Source organism: Heloderma suspectum, chromosome 10 (genome assembly GCF_057233095.1).
Source record: "Heloderma suspectum isolate Gila_16-S chromosome 10, 16-S_ref, whole genome shotgun sequence".
Lineage (NCBI taxonomy): Eukaryota > Metazoa > Chordata > Lepidosauria > Squamata > Helodermatidae > Heloderma > Heloderma suspectum.
In genome coordinates this window covers 13257076-13281894 of record NC_139467.1, presented here as the reverse complement: position 1 = coordinate 13281894, position 24819 = coordinate 13257076, and the positions used below count along the sequence as shown (strand labels likewise).

The window sequence follows — 24819 nt, the reverse complement described above, 5'->3', positions numbered from 1 at the left end:
GGAAGGCTGGTGCTACAATTACGTAAAAGCCAGAAAAAGCACAACCAACTCTTCCAGTAAGGGAGGTGTTCACCTCCTTCCAACAACTGGAGGGTAGGGAAAATACGCATAAACAAAGAATCCTTTTGAAGGGTAGAATTGACGGGCTGCCCTTTTCTATAAGAAGCCTCACCCAAATTTTGTGGATCTACTTCCTTATTCACCCCTCCTCAGAAGGCATCACTTTTGTTCTTTATCACACAGCGTCAGTGGTATTTGCTTGCCGTTCCCTAGAGAGTATATATAAGCACAACCAGCCCAACACCACCCAGTGGATCTCTTTGCCTGAAGACATCACGTCGACGGAGAACCTAAAGAATTAGTGGGGAGAAACCAGGTAAGAAAGGAATTTCACTATGGATATTAGTAAGCCTTCAAGTCAGGATGTGCTGGTGCACATCCTGGGTAGGGGTCCTTGCTTGTGACATAAAATGGCAAAGGTAAGGTATTTGGGCAGACCATCTAGGGATGCTGGAGAAATTCGAGATGGACTAAAATGGGTGTGGACCTGTGGAATCCGCTGTGGACTGACCCCCTTAGGCTGCGCGGAGTCTATGAACTTCCGGATCCTTTTTAAAAAATTTCCCAAAATTTACGCATATGTATTTGTAGGAAAATATGCAACTTTCTGTTGAGACTGGTAAATATATGCAGGGGAAAGTTGAATGGAATGGGGGACAATACGCAAATGTTACATACTAAGGAAAATTATGTAAATGGCTGTGAACCCTCTTACAGAATTATTTGCGTATTTTTCTGCACAATGTAAAAAATTCAAATCTGTCTCTGAATGGATGACGGAACCAAAGGCACCTGACAATCTGCAAAACACAGCCAGAGTGGATTTAACATCCTCAATGCTACCCCTCTACAGTTTGGTGCTTCTGCTTACAGCAAACCCTTCCCATGCTGACCCCTCTCAGATCCCTGTGTGTTTGGGAGCCTTGTGCGTCCCTTGGAAGCCCTGTGCATCTACTATGCCTATGTGACCCCCGTGTGTCTATGCCTTAGAAGCCCTGTGTGTCTGTGCCTATGTGATCCCTGTTTGTCTATGCCTATGTGATCCCTGTGCGTCTATGCCTTAGAAGCCCTGTGTGTCTGTGCCTATGTGACCCCTGTGTGTCTATGCCTATGTGACCCCCATGTGTCTATGCCTTAGAAGCCCTGTGTGTCTGTGCCTATGTGATCCCTGTGTGTCTATGCCTATGTGATCCCTGTGTGTCTATGCCTTATAAGCCCTGTGTGTCTGTGCCTATGTGATCCCTGTGTGTCTATGCCTATGTGACCCCTGTGCAGCTATGCCTTAGAAGCCCCGTGTGTCTATTCCTTTATGATCCTGTGTGTCTATGCCTATGTGATCCCTGTGTGTCTATGCCTATCTGACCCCTGTGCGTCTATGCTTTAGAATCCCTGTGTGCCTGTGCCTATGTGATCCCTGTGCATCTTTGCCATGCAGAAAATTCTGGTGCACGTTCTCAGATGCCAACTCAGGTTGTATGGTCTGCAGCCGAGCATGTTGTGCTACACTGTTATCCCACACGAACATATTAGAATGTACCCAACACTCCACTGCAGCTCTGCGTTGTGGGGGGCAATGAATAGTGGCAACAACTCTGGAGGACAGCATGGACACACAGTGTCGAAACCACAGCCCTAGCCTGCCAATTCAAAATTCCTCTGGCTTACCACATACAGCTGCCGTCTTCACTTCCTGTTAGCCATTTTAATCCTTTTTCCAGGTAGTGTAATGGGAGAGCAATGCAGCCACACTTAACCATCCCTTTTCACCAGATCCCACAAAATGTCTAAGCCTACAGGATGAAGTATACCACCGGGGGAGAGCCAGGCATTGGCGTATGACCTGGGGCAAAAGCTCCTGTTTGCAGATATCGTGAGCTGACATTGTTCAGCAGTCTGCAATGCTTGAAGGGAGCCTAAAGGGAATAGTGAGGTGTGCATGGCAGACAGCTGCTGGCGTGCACACATTTTTGGCTGTTGGCAAAATGAACGATGAAGCAGTGAGTCCAGATTTGGCTAGCAGGTGGCTGTGGAATGGATCTGCTTTGTGGTGGATGGATTGAGATAGCAGAGATGCTGGTTAAAAACACACAACCCCACCCCCGCTAAGGTAGAGGGGTTGTTGAACCGATAAACTTGGATTTGAAAACCATGCCGAGACAGTGAATGGGTCTGCCAGCTAGCACATAGAAACTGAGCAGGTGAAGATGCAGTGTGTGTGCGTGTGTGTGTGTGGGAAGCTTAGCTTGCTTTGCTTCTTTGTGTCCCAGCTGCTGCTAAAGGCAGAGGGACAAGGGTAGGGGAAAGGTTGCAAATGCAACCAGCAATTTACTGGCTGTGCCTTTCACAAATTGCTCTCCCTCTCCTCCCACCCCTGCAGTTCTATATATTTCTCAGAGGATAATGAGGGCAACCTACCTAAAGTGATTGTTGCAAAGAATGAACTAGAAGGTTTGTAAATGCTAGATATGCTAAAAATACGCAGAAGAAATGGAAGGGGGGAATACAAGGACCACGGTGATATCTGTCATGTCAACTGAAAGACAAACTCGACGCTTGCATCCAAAAAACTGGCTGATGAATTCAAGTCAATGTGAATTTCTGCCCTCCTTCTGCCCTTAGGGTTGCATATATGGTTTAGAGACGGGGGGGGGGGGGCAGAGGGGCTGTACACAGATCACAGTGCTGCAGTGACAGTATTTACTTATTTATTTATTTGTGGCATATACATACCACTGAATGTAATAAAATCTCTCAGTGGTTCACAACATTAAAAACCTGGCATTAAAAACCTGGCATTAGAAAAAACACTTCCAACTACAGTAAAAAAATAATAATCAAGGAGCAGTAACATGGAACAGCACAATTAAGTTACTTACAACCCAGGGAAAGCCTGGGTGAACAAGTGTGTTTTCAGGAGGTGTCTGAAAGATGTCCCACCCATAGGAAACTGGGAAAGATGTCCCAGTTGCTGGGGAACATGGGTGGGAGGGTGCTGTTGCACTCATGCCCTGCTCGTGGGTTCCTGGTCGACAGCTGGTTGGCCACAGTGTGAACAGAATGCTGGACTAGATGGACCCTTGGTCTGATCCAGCAGGGCTCTTCTTATGTTTTTATGGTCTTACGTTCTTATGTCATGTTTTCTGCCTCCCGAACGACACGAGGGAGGGTTTTCCAGATGGGGGTGCCACTACAGAAAAGGCCCGCCATCTGGGTATTTCATGGCGACATTCTGTTCATTTTGGAATGACCAGCAAAGACTCCTCTGCTGATCTTAAAGGTTCACCTTTTTTTTAATGCAATATAAGCTGCTACTGATAGGGTTCCATCATCAGGGCCTAAACCTGAACCTACCCAGACACTATGATAAACTTCCTCCAAGGGAGGCTTGGGAGATGGGAACAAGGGAGGGGACCTTCTCAGTAGTGCCCCACCCCCAATTATGGAATGACCTCCCCTCTGAGACCTGCCTGGTGCCAACATGGTGATCTTTTTGGTGCCAGGTTCTTCTGCTCCCAGGCATTTAATGGCTTATGATGGGGCATTTATCTCAGCTGTCTTCGTCAGGTGTAGTATCTTACTGAAATTGTTTTTAGCGGTTTAAATGGTTTTAAATTTTGTATGTTAAAATTTTTGTACCATGTTTTATTATCTTGTATTTGTGGTTTGCAATTTTTGTGAACTGCCCAGAGAGCGTCAGAAATTGGGTGGTACAGAAACGAAGTTGTTGTTGTTGTTGTTGTTGTTGTTGTTGTTATTCCAAGGATGGGGACCATGTGCTCCTCCAGATCCAGATATTGGATTATAATTTCCATCATCCCTGACCACTGACCATGCTGGCTGGGGCTGATTGGGCAGGGCCATTACTCAGTTTGTAGAGCACCTGTTTTGCATGTGGAAGGTTCAACTCCTGGCATCTCCAGGTAGGACTGGAAAAAATCCTGCCTGAAACCCTGGAAAGCTGCTGCCAGCCAGTTTCAAGGATGCTGAGTCAGACCCTAGGCTAGATGGACCAAGAATCTGACTCAGTATAAGGTAGCTTCCTGTGTCCTAAGTTGGAGTCCTCCCACATCTGGAGGGTCATGGGTTCTCCACCCGATATACCCCTAGCCACTACGTTCCTTCCCCCCCCAATCATCCTTGCCTGCCTTCTTCCTTCCTACAAGTAATGCACAATGTCTCTGTCCCCTCCCTAAAGCAGGGCTGGGGAACTGTTCTGGCCTGTGGGGGTTCCCCATCGGGCTGGTCACTTCTTCCCCTGGCCCTGCCTGAACTGCCCACAGAGCAAAGCTCTTATCTCCAATCAGTAGCTGATCAGAGTGAAGAGCTTTCCCCTGCCTAGCACTGAAAAAGGCTCCCCTTCTTGGTGCTTATCAGGGGAGAACTCTTATCTCTGATCAGCTGCCCATTGGAGATAAGAGCTTTTTCCTCGCGGGGCAGAGATGGTGGGGTCCGGGGAGGAAGCTGCTAAGTGATTCAGTCCTGCTTCCTTGTGAGTGGACATAATGCTCATGCTTTCTTCTAAGCACACCTGCAGAGGATTGGTGTCTGGAATGCTATTTGGAAGTGCTAGTGGGTGATTCATAGATTCATAGAATAGTAGGGCTGGAAGGGGCCTACAAGGCCATCGAGTCCAACCCCCTGCTCAATGCAGAAATCTAAGTCAAAGCATCCTTGACAAATGGCTGTCCAGCCTCCTCTTGAATGCCTCCAGTGAGGGAGAGCCCACCGTCTTCCTAGGTAATGGGTTCCATTGTTGTATTGCTCTAACAGTCAGGAAGTTTTTCCTGATGTTCAGCCGGAATCTGGCTTCCTGTCACTTGAGCCCATTATTCCGTGTCCTGCACTCTGGGATGATCGAGAAGAGATCCTGGCCTTCTTCTCCGTGACAACCTTTCAAGGACTTGAAGAGCGCTATCATGTCTCCCCTCAGTCTTCTCTTCTCAAGGCTAAACATGCCCAGTTCTTTCAGTCCCTCCTCACAGGGCTTTGTTTCCAGTCCCCTGATCATCTTTGTTGCCCTCCTCTGAACCCTCTCCAGTTTGTCTGCATCCTTCTTAAAGTGTGGTGCCCAGAACTGGACACAGTACTCCAGATGAGGCCTAACCAGGGCTGAGTAGAGGGGAACGAGTACTTCAATGGGGCGCCTGCCCTCAGTGCGTCTCCTTTCTTATCACTATCGCCACCAGCCGCTTTTGCTCTTTCTCCTCTTTCTCATCACTGCTATCACCTGGTTGACTGACAGGCAGAAAGGCAGGGAGCATGCAGGAAGTGGAATCTACTGTTTTTCCTTCTCACCACCATCATTGTCTGGGCCAGAGGCAGGTGAACAAGCAGGTTGCAATGGTGAAGGGGAGGAGGAGCAAGGTCCAGGGGACTCTTCTCAGTGGGACCTTGCTGGAGTGTGGGCCCTTGGCAGGTGCCCGACCAGCCTTACCTTTGATGCCAGTCCTGACAACACCATTCACACAATTAGCAAGTGCATGAATGGCTTTTTAAAGCAAAATTGCAGGTGGTGTGTGTATGTGTGTGTATCTGGATTGGGACCATTTCAGACACAGGGAAGGGTAAAGTCCACCGGACTCCCCCACTACGGTTGTGATCTGGATTGGGCCCTTTCCCCTGCAATTTGCTTCTAAAGATCAATTAATATAATAGCTAATGGTGTGCGCTGCACTGCTGTCTAGTTTTATCTTCTAGAAACTCAGGGGATGGAGCTAGACCTTCAAGCATTACAGCTTTAGGGACTCACAGGAGCAAAATTGTGAGCAGGCATTTCCCCAAAGGCAAAAATAGCAACAAAATGAGATGGATTAGTTTTATCGAGGGCAAAAACAAGCAAACAAAGACCGTTCCCAGAAAACAGGGACAGTTGGAGGGTATGGCATCTATGTGATTTGCACGTGCTTTCTCTGGATTGCTGTCGTTTAAGGAATAATCATAATACAGAGGCAGTTTGGAGAAACTAGATGAGATGACTGAGATACCTGTCTGTTACTGCACAGAGATACCTCTCTGTTACTGCACAGCTGCAAAGGAACAGGGGGGAACAGGGAGGAATGAAAAGGTGTCACAGAGTGACACAATCACTAAACACGCCTACCCCACGCCCACCGCAAATTGTGAAGTCACTTCGAGGAAGGGACGGACAGCTCAGCAACCGCAGTAAACTAGGGATGGCGGAGAATTCCACCACAGATTTCAGTGAGGCTGAATGCACTGGCATTCGGCCTCCTGAAACCCGTGGTGGAACGGCCTGCCACCCCGTGGAATCCCCCTGGAACGAAACTTACCTGGGGCTCCGGCAGCGGCGGCTCTGGAGGTGGCGGCAGTGGCAGCTGGTCTTTTGGCCGGCTGCTGTGGCCACCATTTGCGTCCTGCCAAGCTGCCATGATAGGCTACATATGTATTTATGTAGCCTATCATGGCAAAGAGCAGGGATGCAAACGGCGGCCGCTACGCCGTTTGCGCCACTGCTCTCTCCGTGATAGGCTACGTAAGTATTTACATAGCCTATCACGGTAAAGGCAGCCAGGCAAATGGCGGCCACTACGCCATTTGCGTGGCTGCCTTTACCGTGATAGGCTATGTAAATACTTACGTAGCCTATCACGGGGAGAGCAGCGGCGCAAATGGCATAGTGGCCGCCATTTGCATGGCTACCTTTACTGTGAGAGGGTACGTAAATACTTACATAGCCTATCATGGAGAGAGCAGTGGCACAAATGGCGTAGCGCCCGCCATTTGTGTCCCTGCTCTTTGCCGTGATAGGCTACGTAAATACTTATGTAGCCTATCATGGCAGCCTGGCAGGACACCAATGGCGGCCGCTATGGCGGCCACCATTTGTGTCCGCAGCAGCCCGGCCACGGCTGGAACTCCAGTTGCGGATGGCCCTGGCCTGCGGCTCCACTGCAGAGTGGAGCTGGCCAAGGAGGATTCCACAGGGAGGGACGGAGCGCCCCCCCCCACTGCGAATCACACCTGCGAAAAGGTAAGTGACTTTCATACATCCCTACAGTAAACCCGCAGCAAGCTAAGAAATTGCAGCAAAACACCTCTGTGGAAATCCACATTTTCCCTGTGAAAACCACAGTTAGGCTGTGAAGTGGCGACTGCGTCGTATGTCCTGAAGGTCCTCAGATTGCAGTAGGGATGCCAGAGAATTCCACCACGTATCTCAGGGAGGCTGAATGCCAGTGCATTCGGCCCCCCAAAATCGGTGGCGGAACGGCCTGCCCCCCATCCCCCCCCCCGGGACGAGACTTACCTGAGGTGGATCTTCCGGGTGGCGGCGGCTCCGGCGGTGGCTCCGCGGCTGCTGCCGCCATTTCCAGTTTAAAAAAAAAAAAGACGTGATAGGCTATGTAAAGATTTATGTAGCCTATCACGGCTAGGTTTAAAAAAAACAACTGTGATAGGCTACGTAAATCTTTACGTAGCCTATCACGTCTGACTTTAAAAAAACAAACAAACCGCGTGTACGCAAATGGCGGCGGCCACAGCCGCCGCCATTTGTGTTCCTTATTTTGGCACGTCTTAGTCTACGTCAAGATTTACGTAGACTAAGATGGCGAAAATAAGGGGAGTGCAAATAGCGTAGTGTAGCGTCCAAAATAAGGAACGCAAATGGCGGCGGCCGTGGCCGCCGCCATTTGCTTACGCACATTGTTTTTTTTTTTTTAAGTCAGACGTGATAGGCTACGTGAACATTTACGTAGCCTATCACGGCTGACTGCAAGGACGCAAATGGCGGCGGCTATGGCCGCCGCCATTTGTGTCCCTGCTAGCCAGTGGCTGGATGTCCGGCTGCTGGCGGAGCGGGCCAGCGGCTCCGCAGAATCCCTGCGGAGTGGAGCTGGCCAGCGAGGATTCCAGGGGGAGGGATGGAACGCCTCCCCCCCACCATCAACATAATTTGCGAACAGGTAAGTGACTTTCGTACATCCCGAGATTGCAGCAGCCCCAGAGTAAATGGCTCATGTAGATGGGGCCTAAATTCCATATCTCTACCACCCATCGTTCTCTCAGGTTTTGAGTTCTTGGGCCAGTAGTTACTTTCTCTCACTTCTTTTACTTACCCTGTCACTTGACCAACATTTCTAGCTCTGCTGTTTCCTTCCCAGCATAGCAGACAATCCCAATTCTTAAGCATTGTTAACTTTTTTCAGGCACCCCTCTATAATTCTCCCCTTCTTTCTGGAATCCCTTCTCACTTCTGCCTCAAGGTTCATTATCTCCCTAACCTTCCATCAGGTTCCTGTTTCTTGGTCCACTGTGCCTACTCAGCACCCTTCCGTCAGCACCCTTCCTTCTGGGTCCCTGTACGTCCTTTAGCTCCCCTACATCTTGGAATCTCTTCCCTGCCCTTAGCTATTCACTTGTATGAGGCTTTAATCCCAGCCAAACTGACAACTTCTCCTTACCACACAGAAGCTGACTTGCAAACTGTTTTGTTCCCTGAGCCACTGAACATTCTGAGCTGTCACACCAGCTCAGCCAACTAGAGGCCTCACTGCTGTGAGCACAATTCCTTAAAGACAAAATTCCCGCGGCACTTATCGCTGTCAGTCTGTATCATCAAGAGGACAAGGTATAATCCAGAGAAAGGTGTGTTTCGGGCTGATATTTTAAGTACACATATGTGGAAGTAAACTGCATTGAAAATGTATGGGATTTGCTTTCAAGACAATGTGTTTAGGGTTGTTAGGGCTGGCGTCAGCACCTAGAATTATTGGACACTTGTTGGGGACCCAGCACTCTGACTGGGCCCATCGCTGGTGTCTGTCCTGGGTAGGAGTGCACGAAAGCCACTTACCTGGTCTCGCAGCTTTTCGCGGTGGCGGGGAGGCGCTTCGCTGCTCTCCCCCCGAAGTTCAGGCCAGGGGGGGAGGCTTCCTGCCTCGCCTGGCCGAAATTCAGGCCGGGGAGGAGGCGCCTCGCCTTGCCCGGTCGCGAAATAAAAAGTTAAAAAAAAAACGCCCCCTGATAGGCTACGTGACGATTAACTTAGCCTATCATGGCTAGATCTGCAAAGTCAGCCGTGATAGGCTACGTAAATCGTCACGTAGCCTATCACAGGTGACTTAAAAAAAAAAAAAGCGTGTATGCAAATGGCAGCCCCCATAGGGAGCCGCCTTTCGCGTTCCTTATTTGGTCGCTGTAGTCTACGTAAATCTTTACGTAGACTACGGCAAAAATAAGGGCAACGCAAATAGCATTGCCCTTATTTTCGCCGTAGTCTACGTAATCTTTATGTAGACTACAGCGACCAAATAAGGAACGTGAATGCCGGCTCCCTATGGGGGCCGCCATTAGCCGTATGCGCTTTTTTTTTTTAAAGTCACCCGTGATAGGCTGCATGACGATTTACGTAGCCTATCACGACTGACTTTGCAAATCTAGCCATGATAGGCTACGGCTGCCGCCCCCGCCCCTGACGAAGACCCGACGAACCGCCGCTGGGACCCGCCGCCGGGAGGGACATTCGGGAAAGGTAAGTCCCATCCCGGGGGTGTGTGCGGGGGGCGGGGGGGGGTGCGGAGAATTTCTCCCCGAAACTTCTTCAGGGGGCCGAACACGTTGGCGCTCGGCCCCCCGAAGTTTCGGGGAGAAATTCTCCGCCAACCCTAGTCCTGGGTAGGAATGGACAAATTGTCAATTGCACTTTTTTCTCATTTTCCTCTTTCATAGAATCATAGAATAGTAGGGTTGGAAGGGGCCTATAAGACCATCGAGTCCAACCCCCTGCTCAATGCAGGAATCCAAGTTAAAGCATCCCTGACAGATGGCTGTCCAATTTCATCTTGAATGCCACCAGTGTGGGACAGCCCACCATCTCCCTAGGTAACTGGTTCCATTGTCGTATTGCTCTAACATGTCTGTACAATTTTTTTGACTGGAGAAATCGAGTGCACAATTGCAGAGAAGTGTGAATTTTCCCTGATAACGGAGTTTCAGTTTGTGGATGGGCTTGAAAGTGCAAAATTAGGTGCAAACTGAACAAATCCCACCCCATCCCTCACCCTAGCTCCCCCGTTATAAAAAACAAACCAACCCTGGCCTGGTGCTCCATGCAGGACCATGTGGCTGGTTCTACCTGCCATTTTAATTTCTGACAGTGTCCTTGTAAAGTTCCTCTCTCTCGGTTATTCTCCGTCCAGTTTCTACACACTTGAAAGTGGAAACCCCCAGGATGTCTGCCTCAGCTTTGACCAGTTGTCCACACTGAATCCCCAAATTTCAGCCCTTTTATCTTGTGTCAAGGAGACACCCAGTGGGTTAATGGATTCCTTCAACTGATATAGGGATAGTAACAGGCAAATAGATTTTGTTATTTGGCAGCATTAACAAACCAAGCTGACATGTGGAATTTATATAAATAATAACACAAATAACATTTTCTTATATACAAGAAGGTATATAGAGGTTATTATTTAATTATATTATTCTTTGTCCTAGCCTACCTACCTACCCCTTCTAAAACCACCACCCAATCTCCTATCCCTAGAAATTTATACGCTGAACCCCTAAACCCTATCTGACTATTCAGCCATGAAGACTTCCCATTTTAAACCCCTTCTCCCCACTCATGCATCCCTCTTACCTATCACTCACACACCAACATTCCACTATCCCTAACTTAAGTGGATACAATCCTACAACCCAAAACACAAAACTTTTACATATACACACATGCATATGTTACGGTCCTCAGTATACCAATGCTCCAGGGCCTTATGGGAAATTTAAATGGCAGTATACAACCCCCTGGTGCTGCTTGGAGCACTGCTGCCTCCCACCACCACTTCCAGGTAAGCAACAGTGGCTGGGGCTGTCGGAGAGCACTTTCCCCAGGGCCACCTCAAACCAGAAGCTGGGCCAGAGGACTGTACTGTCACTAGAAACTGTGCAGTGTTCTATTCCTATTGATTTCATACCTGACGACATTTCACAGATGAAATAGGGACACACCAGTAGCACCCTCAAAGAGGTTGCTGCCAGAACCTGACACCATGACTACTGACTTACAATGACGAAGGGGCTTATTTGCTTTTTTATGCAGAGCTGATTTTTACTGTGCCGAAACCTGTCCTGCAACCATTTCAAGCAAAGAGCATATTTGTTGTTCTTTCAGCATATACCAGAGCAAACATGGAGATATCAAAATATCCTTCAGCAGCTGGCTACGCTGCATGAAATAACCAGGGCATGCCCTTCATGGTACCGCCCACATGTATTTGTATGTTAAGTCCACAAGCATCAGGCTGAATCCCTATCTACCCTTTAAGGGCCAATCAAGACACGACATCCACTGCCAGCTCCAGGTTTTTGATGGCCTTTGGGCAAGACACCCTCTTAGAATCATAGAATAGTAGGGCTGGAAAGGGCCTATAAGTCCATCGAGTCCAACCCCCTGCTCAATGCAGAAATCTAAGTCAAAGCATCCTTGACAAATGGCTGTCCAGCCTCCTCTTGAATGCCTCCAGTGAGGGAGAGCCCACCGTCTTCCTAGGTAATGGGTTCCATTGTTGTATTGCTCTAACAGTCAGGAAGTTTTTCCTGATGTTCAGCCGGAATCTGGCTTCCTGTCACTTGAGCCCATTATTCCGTGTCCTGCACTCTGGGATGATCGAGAAGAGATCCTGGCCTTCTTCTCCGTGACAACCTTTCAAGGACTTGAAGAGCGCTATCATGTCTCCCCTCAGTCTTCTCTTCTCAAGGCTAAACATGCCCAGTTCTTTCAGTCCCTCCTCACAGGGCTTTGTTTCCAGTCCCCTGATCATCTTTGTTGCCCTCCTCTGAACCCTCTCCAGTTTGTCTGCATCCTTCTTAAAGTGTGGTGCCCAGAACTGGACACAGTACTCCAGATGAGGCCTAACCAGGGCTGAGTAGAGGGGAACGAGTACTTCAATGGGGCGCCTGCCCTCAGTGCGTCTCCTTTCTTATCACTATCGCCACCAGCCGCTTTTGCTCTTTCTCCTCTTTCTCATCACTGCTATCACCTGGTTGACTGACAGGCAGAAAGGCAGGGAGCATGCAGGAAGTGGAATCTACTGTTTTTCCTTCTCACCACCATCATTGTCTGGGCCAGAGGCAGGTGAACAAGCAGGTTGCAATGGTGAAGGGGAGGAGGAGCAAGGTCCAGGGGACTCTTCTCAGTGGGACCTTGCTGGAGTGTGGGCCCTTGGCAGGTGCCCGACCAGCCTTACCTTTGATGCCAGTCCTGACAACACCATTCACACAATTAGCAAGTGCATGAATGGCTTTTTAAAGCAAAATTGCAGGTGGTGTGTGTATGTGTGTGTATCTGGATTGGGACCATTTCAGACACAGGGAAGGGTAAAGTCCACCGGACTCCCCCACTACGGTTGTGATCTGGATTGGGCCCTTTCCCCTGCAATTTGCTTCTAAAGATCAATTAATATAATAGCTAATGGTGTGCGCTGCACTGCTGTCTAGTTTTATCTTCTAGAAACTCAGGGGATGGAGCTAGACCTTCAAGCATTACAGCTTTAGGGACTCACAGGAGCAAAATTGTGAGCAGGCATTTCCCCAAAGGCAAAAATAGCAACAAAATGAGATGGATTAGTTTTATCGAGGGCAAAAACAAGCAAACAAAGACCGTTCCCAGAAAACAGGGACAGTTGGAGGGTATGGCATCTATGTGATTTGCACGTGCTTTCTCTGGATTGCTGTCGTTTAAGGAATAATCATAATACAGAGGCAGTTTGGAGAAACTAGATGAGATGACTGAGATGGGCAACTGAATTTCTTATGTCTATGTCTTTATGTTTTTGTAAGAAGGAGCCATCACTGGGGTGGTGGGATTTTACTTGGAACTATGCCACTGGATGAGGGCAGGGGTGGGTGGGTTAACCCTTTCCCCTTTCCCCATTTTCCTGAAGGAAACCTCTCCTCAAACTGCTACTTGCCCTATTAGGGCAAAACATGCAGGTGCATATGCTGTTATTTGCCCCTTAAGCTTTCTCTAAAGGGGCAAATAACAGCTCTGTGAGGGCAGTGTATTAGGGAAAAGCCAGGAGGAAAGGAATACCCCCCCCCCCATAGCTGCTTTTAAACAAAATGTTAAAGACAATCATGGATCGCCCTTGTCTCATCCAGTCTGGCCCAGAGGTTTTTCATTCTTCAGATACTTTTAGGGATACATCTCTGTGTATCCCTATGATTGCCCCCTCTAACGTTGAACTCAGATGATGAGTGCCGATGACAATGTAGCCAAAACTGAAAAACTGAGAGGGAAGGTGCTATGCGCAAAAACCACCAAAAAGAAAAAAATCCAAAAGTGCCTCTGAGTATGTAATAGTTATATATTTGTTGTGCAGTACAGGTCTATAAAATATTCATGGACTATATACACATCTATAAAATATTCATGGACTATATAAGATCTATACATATTCATGGACTATATAAGTTCTATACAATATTCATGGACTATATAAGATCTATACAATATTCATGGACTATATTTGCACAACAGATAAGTAACTATTACAGTCCATAGTCAGTGGCACTTTTGGATTTTTTTTTCCTTTTTGGTGGTTTTTGAATATAGCCAAAATGCCACCACACCCCCAATAAACAAGGAGAATGTATCAGCATGGTTGGGGAACCCTGGGGTCTGCAGAAGAACAAAGATAATGGTTAATAAAAATAAAACCTAAGGGGGCAACCTCCCATGCGAGAAACAGCCCAACGAAGGCTGAAGATATGTCAGTGTGTGTGTGTGTGTGTGTGTGTTGAAGGGGAGGGCAATGCAGCATCTGTTGAAGGGAAGCATGGCTGGCTGGAAGTAAGTCTCAACAGGAGCACTCCTGCAAGGAGTGAACACACACTGTAACATTTTGTTGCAGGTCTCTTTGTCTTTTCAAATACAGAAAATCTGACAAACATAGGTACCATGATGGTGGCACGTGTTTATTTCACAATTCTTGGGAGAAGTCAGAGATGGAGTTTAAAAAACATGTCATGGACTTGAGGTCAACGTTTGTCCTTAGAGCAGTGCATAAATTCTGTAGGCCTGACATTGTTTTTGTTTGGGAAACTACGTCTTTCAACATCCTCATAGAGTTTCTTTGTCTAGGGCCTAGCCCCAAACGCCACCAAGTTGACTTCTGTGTCCATTAATCAGCATGGCACAGACGTCAGTCCTGATAAGGGCTGTGGCGTAAACACTGTGGTACCTTTCGCTCCCTTGCCCTGCTCTTTGGTTCCCTCCAGCAGTGCCACTACCCCTCAGATATCTATTCAGAGCTGCCCTACCCTGGCAGCTCTGAGAGTATCCCTTTCACCTTGGCTGCTTTCCCCAGCCTTGCCATCTCCCCTTTCCAAGATTCGGCAGAAATTTTTCATTTTCTCCAGCAGATTTGCTATGAGGGCATGAGCTCCTTTGGCACAGAGACATTGCTTGCCCTCCCAAAGGATTTTACACACACACACACACTGGGACAAGCCCCAAATTGTTTAGAGAAGAGGGTAGGGCAATCATTTGTATATTGGCCATGCCCAAATATTCACCTGGGTGGGTGCAAATGAGATTTCTATCAGAACTGTCATCACATAAACCACAGGTAGGAAGTAAATCCGGGTAGAGCTGACTACTCTCCAAACAGACATTTCTGATAAATGGTCAGAGCCTGGTAGCTGGGCTAGGGTGTAGCCCCCATGCAAAGCCCTTTGTTCACACAAGGCCTACAGTTACTCTCTCTCTCTCTCTCTCTCTCTCTCTCTCTATATATATATATATATAAATTCAAAGTCAGGAGTTAGTTGCTCATCCCTTTTTGACTGCCTTCCTTTGACCGATTCTCACGGAACACACTTCATTGGAAAGCTCTTGACACACAGATTCCACGAATAAAAACCATTTTCAATATAATTCAAAGTCGGGTGTTTATTTATGTCCACAAAGCTTCTTCTTCTTTTTTTTTTTTAAAGGATTGGGCGATCTTCTATAACAATGTACTATAAAGTTTTATTTGTAATATAAAAAAGTCAAGTATAACTATAATTATGTTATCAGTACGTTAATGTGAGGGTGTGGAAGGCTGAAGAAGCAGCCAAGCTGAAGAAGCAGCCAACTCCTCCTGTGCTTCACACCCCCTCAAATCCTCCTTGTATCTCATTCTCACACAATTGGGGCTGTCCCTGGGGGGATGCTGTCAGTATTCATGCCCTGGCCTCGGTAAGGCGCATCCCTCATCATTATCTGTGCAAGCCAGGCTCATTGGAGTCCAGCAGTGACTTGGAGACTGAGGAACCAGAGGTACCAAAAGAGGGGGCACCAGGCCTGAGCACCATTGCAGAACTAGAGACACCCCTCCCTCCACGGCCCTAGATGTCAGAAACCTCTGAGCTCAAGACCATCGACCTGGTCCAAGAGCTGCAGGTGCTGAGTGCAGCTGCAGCACTGGGCCAGCACACCCATCTCCAAGAGCCCCTGTATCCATGGTGCCAGTGTGCCAATGGAGGCAATGCTCCCAGCATGAGTCTTGGAGAGAGGAAAAAGGCCTAGGCTCCGTGCTGTCCTTGGTGCTGTGACATATGGCCTGCCTTGCTGCAAGAAGCCTTGTGGGCTCCTGCTCCACCCCTTAAGACAACAGCCGGTGTGATCCAGAGTGTGCTCTCTGCCATGTCTTGGCACCACATGGCACTTTAGCACAGGCCCTCGCTACTCCCTTGATACAGTCATGACCATCAGTGAGTTCTACCACCCTCTCCATGTTGCCGTTTCTTTCACCAAATGCAATTGGGTTGTAGCGGCACTATTGTCCACGTCCCTGGCATCACCCAGTTGAATTTGCTCCCAAGCGAAGGTACAATTCTATTCATGTTTACTCAGAAGTAAGTCCCAATGTATTCCATGGTGCTTACTCCCCAGATATGTGTGCATAGCATTTCAGCCCAGGTGAATATGGGATTTCAGCCTTACCCAGAGAGGTGGAGCACAGAGGTTTTGTGGCCAATGTTGGGTGAGATACCTGCTGCTCCTCTTGCATGTGGCACTGAGGGAGGATGGTGTGGGACCCATATGGGTTTGTCTGGGATGTGAGTTCTCTGCAGCCCCATGAGTGGAGGGATTGACGCTGCTTTCCCTATGTATGGCTCCTGTTGCTTTCATGAAGCCAGCTGTGGGGAGTTAGGGTTAGCCTCACTTGATGCAGACAGACACCATGCTCTGGCAGGTATGGCCAGCCCATTGAGTGCTCTGGTGAGCATGGACTCCTGGTCCCTAGTGTAGGCTCACCTAGGCACTTGGCTGTTTCATTTGGTGTGGTCTCTGGAGCTGAGTATTTGGAGCCAGTGTGGTGCCGAAACCCCACCTGCCTTTTCACAGCCTCTTTGTTTCCCGGCAAAAGAGGCAGTCATTTTTCTGCCTCTTTCATCGGGTTGCTGAGAATTTCAGAGACATTTCTCAGGGCACAGGGCTTCTGTGCTTCCCTTACTGCAAGGAGGTGGCTGAGAGGTTTGTGTGTGTGTGCTCTTTCTTTTACCATTTCCCCCTGTTCTGTCCTCACACCCTCTCTGACTGCTTGAGCTTCTTTGAAAGATCCCTATAAGACTTCATCAGGACTTCCTTCCTTGGGGCTTCCCTGTGCGGCTGTCTGCTGAGTGCCTGAAAGCTGAGTGAGGAGTTATTGTCATTTTTTCTTCCTCTTCTTCTTCTTCTTCTTCTTCTTCTTCTTCTTCTTCTTCTTCTTCTTCTTCTTTTTGTTGTTGTTGTTGTTGTTAAAAGGACTTTTAATAACAACAAAGCAAAACCAAAAATGCCTCTCTCAGCTTTCAGGCACTCCGCAGGCAGCAGCACAGGAAAGCCCCAAGGGAGGAAGTCTGGCTAAGTCCTCCAGGGGGCTTTCCAAGAAGCTCAAGCAGCCGAAGAAGCTGCAGGGAAGGGGGGGGATGGTAAAAGAAAGACCTCCCCCTTGGCCACCTCCTTAAAGTAAGGTAAGCACTGAAGCCCTGCACCCTGAGAAATGTGTCCGAAATTCTCACCCCTTCCCACAAATTTTCGGGTGCAATTTCTTTTCGCCTCTCCCCACAACGAATGATTGAAAAATTCAGCACAGTGCTACCTGGAGCCAGTGCGTGGCTCCTCTTGGTACATTCAGTGATGGAATTAACTGCTTGTAATTTTGTGGGAGCTCTTTTGGGGTGCCTGCATGTGTGGGTGTGTGGCTATGAAGCTCAATGCGCCTTCCTCTTATCTTCTGTGTTTGAGAAGTGTGGGTGCCCTTGGTGTGGAGAGACTCAGCCCCTGGCTGTTTGGCCTGTTATCGACAAAAGCAATAGCAACAAAGCTGGGGTGTCTGACCCCTTGAAATCAATGGGACTTAAGTTAGTCAGTACTAAGTCATGGGGAGAGTCCATGAAATCAATGGGTCTACTCCAGATATGACTATATCAGGATCCAACCCATTGCATATAGTATGGGGCGGAAGCTTATGCTTTGTATAATAAGGACATGACCTCCACAGTTGTAGCTGAAACTTATATGGGGAACTTTTTCAGCAAAAGTTCCTACTTCACTTGCAGTGCACATATTAAAATGTACATTATCTTAATCCAGAGGTAGGCAACCTGGAACCCTCCAGATGTTTTGGACTGCAACTCCTTAAACCCAACAGGGATCATGGATCATGGGAGTTGCAGTCCAAAACATCTGGAGGGCACCAGGTTGCCTATCCCTGTCCTAAACTCAACATGTTACAACAATGCCATATGTCTTTAACAATTCAGATTTCAAAAGCATAGACTCAAGTTGTAAACATTTACAAATATGAAACCTGGACAGGTTTTCTTTCCAGTTGAATAGGACAGGTGAATATTTTGCAGTAAATCTAGTCCTTCTCCATAGGGATATACGAAAAGACTTACTTGTTTCATCTCGTACATCCGCAGTGGGGGGGAGGCGCTCCATCCCTCCCCCTGAAATCCTTGACAGCCAGCTCCACTCCACGGCGACTCCATGGAGCCACCGGTCAGGGCAGCCCACAGTGACATTTGGCCTCTGCTGGGCTGCGCAGGGACACAAATGGCAGCTGCTGTAGCTGCCACCATTTGCATCCCTTTTTTTTGCTGTGATAGGCTACGTAAATATTTACGTAGCCTATTGTGGCAAAACAAAAACAAAAACGGGGAACGCAAATGGTGGTGGCTACGGCGGCCGCCATTTGTGTTCCCTTTTTTAGCCATGATAGGCTACATAAATATTTGCATAGCCTATCGTGGCTAAAAAGGGGAACGCAAATGGCGGCCGCCGTAGCCGCCACCATTTGCGTCCCCCCCTTTTTCTTTGCCGTGATAGGCTACGTAAATATTTAGTTAGCCTATCACCGCCTCCGCAGGGACACAAATGGCGTCCTTGCGTGAGCCATGATAGGCTACGCCATTTGCAGAGCAGCGTGAACAGCAGCAAGTGAGTGCTCCGTTTCGCACGCCTTTTGCGGGGTGGGAGGGTGGGGGGCTTCATTCCGCCACGGGTTTCGGGGGGCCGAATGCACTGGCATTCGGCCTCGCCGAGATCTGTGGCAGAATTCTCCGCCATCCCTACTTCTCTATGGCAAATGGTGGTCAGGAATACACACGTGATCTTTGGAGACTTACTACTTTTTCAACAGGAGGTGGATCTAAATCTAGGGTGAGCTGAAGGTAGATCAGGATCTACTGGTAGATTATTGGATGATCTGCAGTAGATCAGCATGGGTTTCTGACTGCCAATAGTTTAGCAATAGCAGCAACAAAAGGCTCCCCCTTCCTGTGGAGTTCTAATGAAAAAATGAAACAAAACAGATCTCTTGAGCCTGACGTCTATCCATGCCTGGTCTAGATCACTTGTTTGAGAGGGCCAGCTACAGATGGGGGGTGGGGAAGGCAACGCATCCTTTGCCCCCCCTGCCCTCTGTAGGTGGGGCCTAGTGGCCTACCTGGCAGTGATGGGCAGCAGCAACAGCAGCAATCCAAGCCATGTCAGGTGGCTGAGTCCAGCTGGCATTTTAATTTCCCACAGTGCCTCTGACATAGTGTCACTCCAAGGCATTATGGGGGATTAAAATGGCAGCCAGACTCAGCTACCTTGCTCTACTTGAAGTGCTGGGCTGAATTCCTTTTATTAAAAGGAGGGCAAGGCAGGTGTCAGCTGTAGGGATGTACGGACTGTGTAAAATCCACTCCGTCTGTGTTTCACGGATTGTCAGGTGCCTTTTGTTCCATTTGGCCCACAGACAGATGCAAAATTTCTTTTTTCATCATGCAGAAAAATGCATAAATGATCACGTAAGAATTTACCTAAGTATTTACATAATTTACCTTAGTACGTAACACAGGGATGTACGAATTGTGTACCTTCCATGCTGCTTGACTTCCACAGTTTGCAGCCAGCGCTCCATCTGTGAACCATCGTTCACAAGCCCCCAGAACTCTCCTTTTTGTTCCGCTCCAAAAATTATGAAGATAAATCCGTACAAACAGCTGTAATTCCGGTGCCCAGCCATCTCCGTGAGTCTGCATAACTTCCGTAAGAAAGGTTATTTTTCATAGATATTTTCATATTTTTTCCCCTGCCCTGAGACCTGCAGTAATTACTTTCAGCCAAAACACTTCCTCCTCCTAGGGGCTTCCCAAAACAAGGCTGTCCTAGGTGTGCTTGAGCGATACACTCTTTGTTTAAAGCAACGCTGTTTGAAAGAAAGAAAAAACCTTTTAAAATTACCACACTGGTCTGGAGCCCTGCACGAGGTATTATTCTCCCTGCTAAGCTCTATATTTCCACATCCAGTGTTGTTTTTGACGTTGTGAGGCTAAAATGGAGAGGAGAACCAACTCTGTGCATGTCTACTCAGAAGTAAGTCTTATTGAGTTCAGTGCGACTTACTTCTACAAATGTCAGCACCCCACTTGCCCTCAGCTCAGCTTTGTATTTCCACATCCAGCTCATTATCAAACCTGTTAGTTATCTCACTGGGTGACTTTGGGCTGGACTCTAACCACTACACCATACTTCTGTTATGAAATTCATGAAGAAAAAGAGACAGTATAATGGAAAGTTCTTTCTGAAGCAGTCACACTTGCACAAATGCAGATGTAGGGAAAGATCAGCAACCTTCTCTTTGTTTGAATAAAAAGCACAATCTGCACATGCTCAGGGAATGGACAAAATGCGGAATAAACATACCAGGGAATATGAAGAACTATATTCTGCCATTATGTGTGTATGGGGGTAATCTCCCTCAATCCAGCTGTTCCCTGGAACCCTCCCCCCCATTCACCCAAGGGTCTTCTGAGATAACTAACAGGAGGTTTGATAATGAACTGGATGTGGAAATACAAAGCTGAGCTGGGGGCAAGTGGGGTGCTGACATGTGTAGAAGTGCATTGAACTCAAAAATACTTACTTCTGAGTAGACATGCACAGAGTTGGTTCTCCTCTCCATTTTAGCTTCACAACGTCAACAACAACGCTGGATGTGGAAATATAAAGCTTGTTGTTGTTCAGTCGTTAAGTCGTGTCCGACTCTTCATGACCACATGGACAATAGCACGCCAGGCCTTCCTGTCCTCTGTTCTCTCCCGGAGCATGCTCAAGTTCATATTCATTGCATCAGTGATGCTATCTAGCCATCTCATGCTCTGCCGTCCCCTTCTCCTTTTGCCTTCAATCTTTTCCAGCATCAGGGTCTTTTCCAGAGAGTTTTCTCTTCGCATTAGGTGGCCAAAATATTTGGGCTTCAGCTTCAGTATCTGTCCTTCCAATGAGCACTCAGGGTTGATTTCCTTTAAGATTGACTGATTTGACCTCCTTGCAGTCCACGGGACTCGTAAGAGTCTTCTCCAGCACCACAGTTCGAAAGCATCAATTCTTCGGCACTCAGCCTTCCTTATAGTCCAGCTCTTACAGCCATACATTACTACTGGGAAAACCATAGCTTTGATTAGACGGACCTTTGTCGGCATGGTGATGTCTCTGCTTCTGACTATGCTGTCTAGGTTTGCCATAGCTTTCCTCCCAAGGAGCAAGCATCTTTTAATTTCATGGCTAAAGTCACCGTCTGCGGTGATCTTGGAGCCCAAGAAAATAAAATCTGTCACTGCTTCCATTTCTTCCCCTTCGATATGCCAGGAAGTGATGGGGCCAGATGCCATGATCTTCGTTTTTTTAATGTTGAGTTTCAAAACAGCTTTTGCACTCTCCTCTTTCATCCTCAACAAGAGGCTCTTTAGATCCTCTTCGCTTTCTGCCATTAGGGTGGTATCGTCTGCATATCGGAGGTTGTTGATAACTCTCCCAGCAATCTTAATTCTGACCTGTGATTCGACCTGTTTCTCATGATGTACTCTGCATATAAGTTAAATAAGCAGGGTGACAATATGCAGCCTTGTCATACTCCTTTCCCAATTTTGAACTAATCGGTTGTTCCATCTCTGGTTCTTACTGTTGCTTCTTGACCCTCATACAGGTTTCTCAGGAGACAGGTAAGGTGGTCTGGTACTCCCATCTCTTTAAGAATTTGCCACAGTTTGTTGTGATCCACACAATCAAAGGCTTTAGCATAGTCAATGAAGCAGAAATAGACGCTTTTCTGGAATTCTCTTGCTTTCTCCATGATGCAGCGAATGTTGGCGATTTGATCTCTAGTTCCTCTTCCTCTTCGGAACCCAGCTTGTACTTCCGGTAGTTCTCGGTTCACATACTGCTGAAGCCTAGCTTGTAGGATTTTGAGCATAACCTTGCTGGCATGTGAAATGAGCGCAATTGTACGGTAGTTTGAACATTCTTTGGCATTGCCCTTCTTTGGAATTGGAATGTAAACTGACCTTTTCCAGTCTTGTAGCCACTGTTGACGGTTCCAAATTTGTTGGCGTATTGAGTGCAGCACTTTAACAGCATCATCTTTTAGGATTTTAAATAGCTCAGCTGGAATACTGTCATCTCTGCTAGCTTTGTTGTTAGTAATGATTCCTAAGGCCCACTTGACTTCACTCTCTAGGATGTTGGGCTCAAGTTCAGTGACCACACTATCATGGCTATCAGGGACATTCAGATCTTTCCTGTATAGTTCTTCTGTGTATTCTTTCCACCTCCTCTTAATCTCATCTGCTTCTGTTAGGTCCCTGCCTTCTTTGTCCTTTATCATGCCCGTCTTTGCACAAAACGTTCCCTTGATATCTCCGATTTTCTTGAAAAGATCTCTAATCTTTCCCATTCTGTTGTTTTCCTCGATTTCTTTGCATTGTTCATTTAAGAAGGCCTTCTTGTCTCTCCTTGCTATTCTCTGGAACTCTGCATTCAGTTGGATATATCTTCCCCTTTCTCCCTTGCTTTTCACTTCCCTTCTTTCCTCAGCTACTGTAAAGCCTCATCAGACAGCCACTTTGCTTTCTTGCATTTCTTTTTCTTTGGGATGGATTGAGTTGCTGCCTCCTGAACAATGTTACGGACCTCCGTCCTTAGTTCCTCAGGCATTCTGTCTATCAGGTCTAAACCCTGAAATCTATTCCTCACCTCCACTGTATATTTAGAAGGGATATGATTTAGGTCATACCTGAACGGTTTAGTGGTTTTCCCGACGTTCTTCAATTTAAGCCAAAATTTTGCAAGAAGCAGCTCATGATTTGAGCTACAGTCAGCTCCAGGTCTTGTTTTTACTGTCTGTATAGAGCTTCTCCATCTTTGGCTGCAAAGGACATAATCAATCTGATTTCGATATTGACCATCTGGTGATGTCCATGTGTAGAGTCACCTGTTGTGCTGTTGGAAAAGAGTGTTTGCTATGATCAGCGTGTTCTCTTGGCAAAACTCTATTAGCTTTTGTCCTGCTTCATTTTGTACACCAAGGCCATGCTTGCCTGTTATCCCAGTTATTTCTTAACTTCCTACTTTAGCATTCCAATGATGAAAAGGACACCTTTTTTCGTGTTAGTTCTAGAAGGTGTTGTAGGTCTTCATAGAACTGATCAACCTCAGCTTCGTCGGCCTCAGTGGTTGGGGCATAGACTTGAATTACTGTCATGTTGAATGGTTTGCCTTGGATTCGTACTGAGATCATTCTATCATTTTTGAGATTGTACCCCAGTACTGCTTTTCCCACCCTTTTGTTGACTATGAGTGCTACTCCATTTCTTCTAAGGGATTCTTGCCCACAGTAGTAGATATAATGGTCACCTGAATTAAATTCGCCCATGCTTGTCCATTTTGGTTGGCTGATTCCCAAGATGTCGATGTTCAATCTTGACATCTCATGTTTGACCACCTCCAGCTTACCTTGATTCATTGATCTGACATTCCAGGTTCCTAAACAATATTGTTCTTTACAGCATCGGACTTTCTTTTCACCACCAGACACATCCACAGCTGAGTGTCTTTTTGGCTTTGGGCCAGCCACTTCACTCTTTCTGGTGCTACTTGGAAATGCTCTCTGCTCTTCCCCAGTAGTATATTGGACACCTTCCAACCTGAAGGTCTCATCTTCCGGCATCATCTCTTTTAGCCTTGTGATATGTTCCATGGGGTTTTCTTGGCAAGAATACTGGAGTGGGTTGCCACTTCCTTCTCCAGTGGACCACATTTTGTCAGAACTCTCTGCCATGTCCTGTCTAGGAGTGCTCGAAAGTCACTTACCTCGTCTCGCAGCTTGCTTCGTGGTGGGGGGGAGGCGCTTCGCTTCTCCCCCCGAAATTCAGGCCGGGGGGGGAGGGGCCTCGCCTCGCCTGGCCGAAATTCAGGCCGGGGGGGGAGGCGCCTCGCCTCGCCCGGCCGCGAAATAAAAAGTTAAAAAAAAATGCCCCCGTGATAGGCTACGTGACGATTTACGTAGCCTATCACGGCTAGATCTGCAAAGTCAGCCGTGATAGGCTACGTAAATCGTCACGTAGCCTATCACGGGTGACTTAAAAAAAAAAAAAAGCACGTACGCAAATGGCGGCCCCCATAGGGAGCCGCCATTCGTGTTCCTTATTTGGTCGCTGTAGCCTACGTAAATCTTTACATAGACTACGGCGAAAATAAGGGCAACGCTTCTTGCATTGTCCTTATTTTCGCCGTAGTCTACGTAAATCTTTACGTAGACTACAGCGACCAAATAAGGAACGCGAATGGCGGCTCCCTATGGGGGCCACCATTAGTGTACGCGCTTTCCCCCCCCCTAAAGTCACCCGTGATAGGGTACGTGACGATTTACGTAACCTATCACGGCTGACTTTGCAAATCTAGCTGTGATAGGCGACGTTAATCATCACGTAGCCTATCACGGGTTTTTTTTTTTTACTTTTCTTGGAATTGCGGCGGTGGCAGCCGGTCGAAAGACCGGCCGCCGCCCCCGCCCCTGTTGAAGCCCTGCCGAACCGCTGCTGGGACCCACCGCCGGGAGCGACATTTGGGAAAGGTAAGTCCCATCCCGGGGGGGGGCGGGGGGGTGGAGAATTTCTCCCCAAAACTATTTCGGGGGGCTGAATGTGTTGGCACTTGGCCCCCCGAAGTTTCGGCGAGAAATTCTCTGACACCCCTAGTCCTGTCTGTCTTGGGTGGCCCTGCCCCTTCTCCACAACAAGGCAGTGATCCATGAAGGGGAATATAAAGCTTAGCAGGGAGAATAATACCTCAGCCTTGTTTTGGGAAGCCCCTAGGAGGAGGAAGTGTTTCGGCTGAAATTAAACGGAGACAGAGAATTTCAATTGAAAAAGAACACCCACAAACAAGGCAGTGAGCACAATTCATTTTTTTTTAAAAAAAACCTTACGTATTTA

At 47.6% G+C, this 24819-nt stretch overlaps 1 protein-coding gene across 2 annotated transcripts in view; it reads left to right on the top strand.

Moving 5' to 3' along the window:
• Positions 1-243: 243 nt before the first annotated feature.
• The window catches only part of LYPD8 (LY6/PLAUR domain containing 8), a 46754-nt gene continuing 22178 nt past the window's right edge, over positions 244-24819 (top strand). The window contains exon 1 of one of the 2 annotated variants that reach the window (XM_084815178.1): positions 244-376. The gene's annotated coding sequence lies outside the window, so the exon portion shown is untranslated. Of the gene's footprint in view, positions 377-16917; positions 17026-24819 lie in introns of those variants that run through there. The other variant, XM_084815179.1, reaches the window with a different exon arrangement.